Source organism: Carya illinoinensis, chromosome 5 (assembly GCF_018687715.1).
Source record: "Carya illinoinensis cultivar Pawnee chromosome 5, C.illinoinensisPawnee_v1, whole genome shotgun sequence".
In the NCBI taxonomy this organism is placed as follows: domain Eukaryota; kingdom Viridiplantae; phylum Streptophyta; class Magnoliopsida; order Fagales; family Juglandaceae; genus Carya; species Carya illinoinensis.
This window is the reverse complement of record NC_056756.1, coordinates 38,369,470-38,378,040: the sequence shown is the minus strand read 5'-3', so window position 1 is coordinate 38,378,040 and position 8,571 is coordinate 38,369,470.

Here is an 8,571-nt window from a genome sequence, read left to right as displayed (position 1 = left end):
TAAAAATTTCGGATCAATATCTATCCATTAGCTTGGTCAAAAACTCCAAACTATAACATATTCTCCAGTTTATCTCCCAGAATGACCTTTCTATAGTTTACACAATATTTGACTGACCAAATGATCTTCAAATGGGGCAAATAAGATATCCATATAAACTAGACTCAAAAAGGAACAACTTATATGAAGGAGACTTTATGATAAAACACTTACAACAGCTTCGAAATGGGCGTGCAAAAGATCTCCTAAAATCTGTCCGAGAGAGAGTGTTTGATAATCTTTTATTAGAAGGAGTAATTGAAGATAAGTTCATGGGTGCTGGCTAGACACATTTATGGACGAGATAAGGGAGGTGATAAGGCTGGAGTTGAGAGTTGAGTGTGGTTTTCTCCTACCCAAAATATCTATAAAAGATTATCTCATAATATTCTATCCAATAATATCTACAAAAATCAACTTAAGATATTTTTATCTAATAATATCTATAAAAATCAACTCAAAATATTTTTACCCAATAATATTCACGAAAATTACCTCAAGATATTTCTTTTTATCCAATAATATCTACAGTTTTGAACAGACGTTTTGTCCGAAAATGTGAAAAAAAGTTATTGCGCCATAAGACTTTAAATAACCCTCCGAGTCTAATGGCACAAATCATAATACATTTTGACACTTCTAACTATCTCCAATAATCAAAAATACACTTCTGATACCATAGTAAATAATAACACTAACTATGTAGTTAGACAAAAACCTATACGATTAATGGATTCGTGAAAACTTATGGGTTTTTCACGAGATTCCTAAAGTTAATAGAAATTTCACAATTGAATTTCTAGCGGGCTGTTACAAAAATGAACATTAGCAACGATTTCATCCCATTGCAACTCAGTTGGCCTAGTTAGGAATGATATAATTTTATTGTTAACTCATTTCCAACGAAACAAATTCATTATAAAACTATTACTTTTTTACCAACGAAGGAAATTTGTTGCAAATTAAGAAACATTTGTTGCAACATGGTAATGTAGGTAAAACATTTACCAACAAAATTCAATCACTGCAAATGTCTCAGTACCAACAAAACAATTTCGTTGGTATCATCATTTGCAATAGTATGATTTCATTGTTAAAAAATAATTACCAACAATTTTTATTTTTTATGCAAAACAAAATGGAGCTAAAATTAAATTATCAAGGATGTGATTTTGTTGCAAAAACTATCTTAACAACAAGGTAATTTCCTTACTAAAACATTTTAGCAACTATTTCATTTCCTTACAAATGATAGTGAGAGAATAATAAAAATTCATTATCAACAACATTTTTTTCTTGTAAAAAGCCTTTATTTTCTTGCAAAAGTATTTTAGTAATGATATAATGTCCTTGCAAAAAGAAATTAGCAACAACATCCTTCTCTATGCAAAAACATATTTTCAACGATACATTTTTCTTGCAAACCCATGTTAGCAACAAAATTATTTCTTTGCAAAAACATTTTACTAATGATATTCTATCATTGGAAAAATTAATTACCAACAGTTATCATTTCTTTGCAAAGACACTTTACCAACCATATACTTTTGTTGCAAACAGAAACTAAACAACGATTGCAATAATTTCGTTGCTAATGTGTAAATCTATTTTACCAATAAAACTAATTTCGTTGCTAATGAATCAATTGCAATGAAATTAATTCGTTGCAAAAATGTTAAAATATATTGTAATGCTTTATTCTCCTGAAACTTTATTTTCTTTTTTACCTTCCTTATTCTACTCTCCATTAAGGTATTCATAAAAGTTTTGCATATGAGAGAGATAATAGTGTGAATATTCAATCGAAAAGCCAAGTTGTTGCTTGCTAATTTTTCATTTTCTTTTGGTTATTTTCCATTCTTGGATCTAACTCATTACCAAAATCTGTTATTTATATAAAATATTTTCTTGGATCTAGGTTAGTCCAACATCATGTACTATCTTACGTCTGAACGAGATATGTAGTTAATCATCATTCAACCATCACTGCCTGAAGCATTGTTCGGTTGATAAAGTGTCTTCTCTCTATACAACAAGATCTATTTAGAACTAACAATACAACTTGAGTTCCAGTGTTTGAACGAATACCGTTCGCTAGTCCATTTGAAGGTGATCAAATAACTCGAGTTACAATGTTCGAACGGATAAGTTCTCCTTTTACAAGGTGATTGCATGACGACAATTTGGCTTTCTCCATTCGGCCTCTTCTGGTTTGCTCATATAAAATGATGGTTTGGAGAGATGGTCAAACGAATACCGTTCACTAGTCCATTCAGTAGCCCGCTTGGTACTCGCTCGGTTAAACTCAATTTGTGAAAATAAAATAAAATAAAATAATTCGTTTATGAAAACAGATACCCGCTCAATTTGTAAATGACACTTAACTAACAATACTCGACTCGACTCTACAAAGGCTCGTTAAAACCTGCTCATTTATGCTCGAGTTGACTTGTTAACTCGACTCAATTAAAATTCATTCATATATTAATAAATATATGCATACACCTATTTATATATATACATATATATATATGTGTGTGTGTGTGTGTGTGTGTATTAGCTAATAATATAGGCATACCACTTTTATAATTAAATATATAATATGTAATCTAATTACTTATGTCTATATGGTGAATATACTTCATAGGTATATTTTATAATTTGTTTAATAATTAGTCAATAAAATTTAAAAATTTCATATACTAGTATGTGAAAACCATATGAAATAGATATATTCTATCATATTAAATGTATGTATTAATAATATATGTAAGCATATAATATATTGTTATTTTAGATATATATCAACTAGTTAGATATTAATTATTTATAATTGTTTTAAAATTTTATAATTCAATAGAGGTTTTACTTGTTAGTTGTATAAATTCAATATTGGATCTTTTATTTTTTTATTTATTTAATTTATTAATTATTAAATCTTATTCAAAAAATAAAAAATAAACAATTCGAGCTCAAGATCAAGCTCAGCTCAAATTTACTCGTACTCGTTTGTGGGATGAGCTCGAGTTCGAGTTGAGAGTTTAGTTTATCGAATCGAGTTCAAACAAAGAATAAAACAAAATCTCAAGCACAAGTATTTTGAGTAGTCCTACCAAAAGTTTTGAAATCGTCCTGCCAAAAGTCCCTCACCATCTTACTTTGTTAAATGTATGCCCAAAACCCCCTGGTATGAAATAAGCGATGATTTACATAGTAGTTAAAGAATCCCTAACAAAAATTATTTGCAGATGGCTGAAGCAAAAGCCCTATCTACAAAAATTACAAAAACCCAAAACCATAATGACTCCCAAGCCTGGATATCTCTCCATTGAAGATAAAATAAAATAGAACTGGCCAAATCTTTGAATGACTCAAAACCGTTCCATCATTGAACGAATTTCTCGTGACCATCTGTTCTTCACTGCAAATGCGAACCAGATAAATATTGCTTTTACAGTAGATATGAGCAAGTGTCTGGGAATGAATTCGAATAGCAAGAGTGTTTTTAAGGTAGATATGTTTAAGTGATATTTTCAATATTTCCTGGATGGGGTGCTTTGTTTCTCCCATGTGAACATATCTTGGATAAATTATAATATTTGGACTTCATTGGATAATTAACCCATATTATATAAATGTCTGGCTCATTTTAGGTAAAAATATATTTTTAAATTTTTGATCATTAATTTTTCACCCAGATATTAGTTAAAATTTTTCAATGAGTAATACTTAATTATAAATCTAGTAATTAAACCTTAATGTTATCCTAAAAATAGTAAAATATTTTATTTATTTTGAATGCCCATTTTATTATTTATGTGTGAAGTTTGTGAAGTAAATCGAACAAACCAACTGAACATTACGGCGTTCGATCATCTCTCCAAACCATCATTTTACAAAGGCAGACTGGAAGTGGATGAATAAAGTAAGCCGAACGGTCGTTGTTCGATCACTTTGCAAATGGATACCCTACATTTGTATCTCAGAGTATATTGAATGGACTTGCGAACAATATCCATTCAACTATTTCTCCAAACCATCATTTTACATAGGCGGACTAGAAGTGACCGAATGGAGAAAGTTGCAATGTCATTGTTCAATGATCATGTAAAATGAGAACTTACATTGCTATCTAAGAGTTAGGGCTGTAATCGAGCCAAACCAAGCCGGTCTTTGGTTTGTTGAGCTAAGCCTCCAGATCAAGTAAACGTACGAACTTTTTTTTATAGAAATGATGCCTTGTCCACATAAATATCAGCTTATTTTGCCCCAAGATTTAAGTTACCATTTTTGTATAATGTAAAAAATGGAGCATATTGCACCACCAGGATAACACAATTTAAGGGTTACTTTCTTTAGGGTTAAAAGATTGGATTTTTTTTCTTTGTTTGTTTAATTTGAAGCTTACTTTTATTGAACAAATAGCCAAATACTATGTTATGTTGAAAACTTGTCAGTTGGTACTATGTCAAATAGTCCATAATCACAATACATGAATAAATATATTAATATCATTAACACAAATGCCCCGTTACTTTAAATTAATTCAAGAGTCAAAAAGACCACATTTTGAGACAAATAAATATGATTGCATTGAAAAGAGAAACAACCAATTAGGTAAAAGAGTAAGAGAATACACGATATTCTTGTGGAGATTATTTACACAACCTTCTCAAATTTGAACTATTTTTTACAAACTCCAATTGTTTTGAAAGAGCAAAAAAAAAAATTCTATGAAGACATGATACGTTCTTGTTTTTTGCCGTGTATTTTATTAATTATACTTAAATTAATAATTAAGGACATTGGTAATATAAACTATTATCATATATGAGATTTGTGACTGTTAATTGTTACGGGTCAAACCCATAGTTGTGAGGACCACAATGTTAGAGAAAAATTGTGTGACAGGTAGATATCTTCTGCCTTTTAAATAAAACATTAGTTATATTGTTTTTAGGGTTAGTTTAAAAAAATTAGACATGTAAGAATAATGTCTCAATTTCAGATTGTATATACATAAGTTGTTTTGTTAGGACTGGATTTATATGGAATACATGTTATGCATTAACATTGTATGATGGAAAAAGGTGAAAATTTTGATTAAGTATAATAATTCATTTTTATGGTTTGGATGATTTAGAAATTATGAAGTCAAAATAAGATGAATAGGGAGAATGCACGATTAAATCATGTAGCCGGGTTGAAGTTATTGTCAGGTAGATCACTAAGAATGTAAGGAATTTCTATTATGTATAGTATCTCTAGCTAATAAACATGTGTATATGAGTCACTACAACCATAATGAACTCTAATTACTTTGCAGTGAGACACAGTCGACAACTTAGTAGATTTTTGTAAGTTTTCTCGATGGTCTAACAAGAAAGAGAGATTTTTTATAGAGCACAATAAAAAAAACTGTATAAGCAATAATAATGATATCATCCATTTAATTTATTCGTGTTAAAATTATATTTATTTACACAAGGTATCTGTTAGGGGTGTAAATTGGTCTGGTCTGGTCCGAGGGGGTGATGGACCGAAATTTTCGATCCATCATTCTCCCAAGACCAAATCGGACCGAACGTTCATAGGAACCAGACCGGTAGCTATCAATCCCGTCTGGTTAGTCTATTCAGTCCAGTCCAGTTATTTTTTTTTTTTAATAAATTAATAAAAAAATTTATTGAAATTACTAAATTCAAATTAAGTAAATTATTACTATAAATTATGTAACTAACTCATTAAAAAAATATTTTATATAGTCAATAATAATAAATTAAATGAAAATTACATTATTAATTTATATAATTGCTATATAAAAATAATATATTAAATTATTAAAAATATTTTTATAAAATATATGGGAGTTTGGTCTAATCCAATCCAAAATTTATAGACCTTGTAACAGGACCAATTGGTCTCAGTCCACAATTTATTGGACTGAGACCGACCAACCTAAAGTTTAATTCGATCTAGTCGGTTTTTTGTCTGGACAAACCAGCTTACACCCCTAATATTTGTATTCTTTGTATAATAAAATCAAATGACGCCTATAAAAAGAGAGAGATACCACTTACATTGATAAAGGTGTTGCAAAAGAGGTCTTCAAAAAGGTGCTAGGGAATAGATTTGGGTATGTTTAAGGAGTGGCTTGTTCAGTTGTACCTGAACCAAAAATAACATCTCATTTGGTCACCAATCTAGTACAAAAAGTTGAGAGCTATAAGAATAAGTGTGAGAAACTCGCAAGTGTCTTGGGCCTTAGAATCAGTTATGGAGAATCAAAAACTCTATAAAGAACGAATGAGTATGAGGTTGGCCCAAATCATGAAGTTTCAAAGAGTATCCAAAAGTGATCCATAGGCAACTTAACGTATTTTAGAAAGATACGTAGTGAATTTTGGTCAATGGTAAATATACAAGTTCTATGAATATATGTTATTTTGTACATGGTTCATGAGATTGTTTGGACACTAGTACTCTTTTTGGTCACTGTCCCATGTTTGGCTATGTTTACAGTGGAAAGATGCATAAGAACATAGAGGGGATGAAGTTATTTTCATGAGATTGTTTGGACACTAGTACTCTTTTTGATTATTGTCCCAAGTTTGGCTATGTTTACAGTGGAAAGATGCATAAGAACATAGAGGGGATGAAGTTATTTTGTTAAGTGAGAAAAATTATGTAAATATGTGATTGACAATGTCCGATATAGATTATTTTGTAAACGTCATATTACTATAGTTGGATTTAATGTTAGAATTAGTGTTTGAACTATTTTTTGGACTATACATATAGGGCAAGTGCATGTTAATGTTTTTGTGTGGCAAAGCATGAATGATTTTCTTGATATTGTAATGGACATTAATAAAATGGTGTATGTGGAGTGCTTGTATGAAAGCTATTGTGCTATAAATTAATTAAATGCATGTGCTTGTAGGCTTGTGATTGTGGAACATAGAAATGATAATATTATTGTAAGAGCTAATAATACATGTTCTTGTATACTATATGTTTGAAATTAATATGTTTGGATTTATTAACAATATAATAGATCACGTGAGATGAGATTGTAAGACATCTGATCAATCCAATGATGTATTTTAGGTTACAGATGACTTTTTTATAAGTCCATGATATTATATGTAATAGTTGTCCAGTAAGTTTAATTGCATTATGAAATAATGGACAATATAAATATAGACAATTTGTTAAAATTTTAATCATTTGGTACTCCTCCTTTAATTTGTAAGTCAATTTAAAACGTAGTACTAATTAAATTATCAAAACTAAACAAAAATAATTGCAACGACAAATGTGACAAATTGCTTGTATTTGCAATGGCTTACTTATGTTGCAATACAAATTATTTGGTCGAAATATACTTTTGCAACTATATTTATTTGTTGCAATAAGAAAAATTACGAGAAAAACAATTTGTTACAATAATGTTGAGTACTTTTGCAACGAAAGCGTTTTACTGTTGGAAAATATTTTCAAATAATGGGTATCGCTTGAAATGTTCATTTTCAACAAATATATTTTTTTTGTTGTAATACAATTGAAATGAATGTAAATTGTTAGAAAAAATCATTTCCAACAAATCTATCTGTTGTGGAGTTACATTTGCAACAAATGGATATCGTTGTAAATGATGTACATTTGTTGAAAAAGTTCTTTAACTTCATTGTGAACTACATTTGCAACGATATGTATTCGTTGCAAATGTATTTCTACAACGAATGAGTTCGTTACAAGTGTCAAAATGCAAAGATTTAACTTCGTTGTAAATGTGCAATATTGAAACAAATTGAATAAAAACTCTGACTTTTAATAAAACAAGAAATCAAAATGACGCTTTAAGCGAAACGACGTCGTTTCGTGAAGAAAATGGCAAAATGCAGGACATCCTTCTTCCCTTCACTTTCACACAACAATCTCCATTTGCCTCTGAACGAGTTCACCTTCCTCACCGTCTGCCATCGCTTGAGGTCGTTGCGACTCGCGAGCCACCTTCCGGAGCTCATCATAAATCACCTGTAAAAATAATTTGTTGTAACCTTCATTTAACACGTTCCTCCTCAAATTGTAAGAATGTGAAATGTGATTTTGTGAAATGTCAAGAATCGAATAGTCCCCCTCCTCTCTTTGTGAAATGGTTATGATTTGTTATTCATTTTAATGATTTGTTATTTACATTTTAATGATTTCAGGGTTTGGGCTGTTAAATTTAGGAATTGAATGATTTAAGTTTTAGAAAAATTGAGCGTTTTTATTCCAGGTCACTCGAGCGAACATCACACAGATTATTCGCTTGAGCCTTTGCTCGAGTGTGGCTCGAGCGGACGTTCATTTTTTTTATTTTTAACATCACAAACATAAATAGACACATATATTTTCCTTTTCAATGTGTTTCAAATTTGAAGATAATTTTCACTAAAATGTAAAATGATGATTGTTTGTTAATTATTTCAGATTATTTGCTCAAATTATAGGTGTTACACTATCTCGTCGCGATTCTCTACAAGA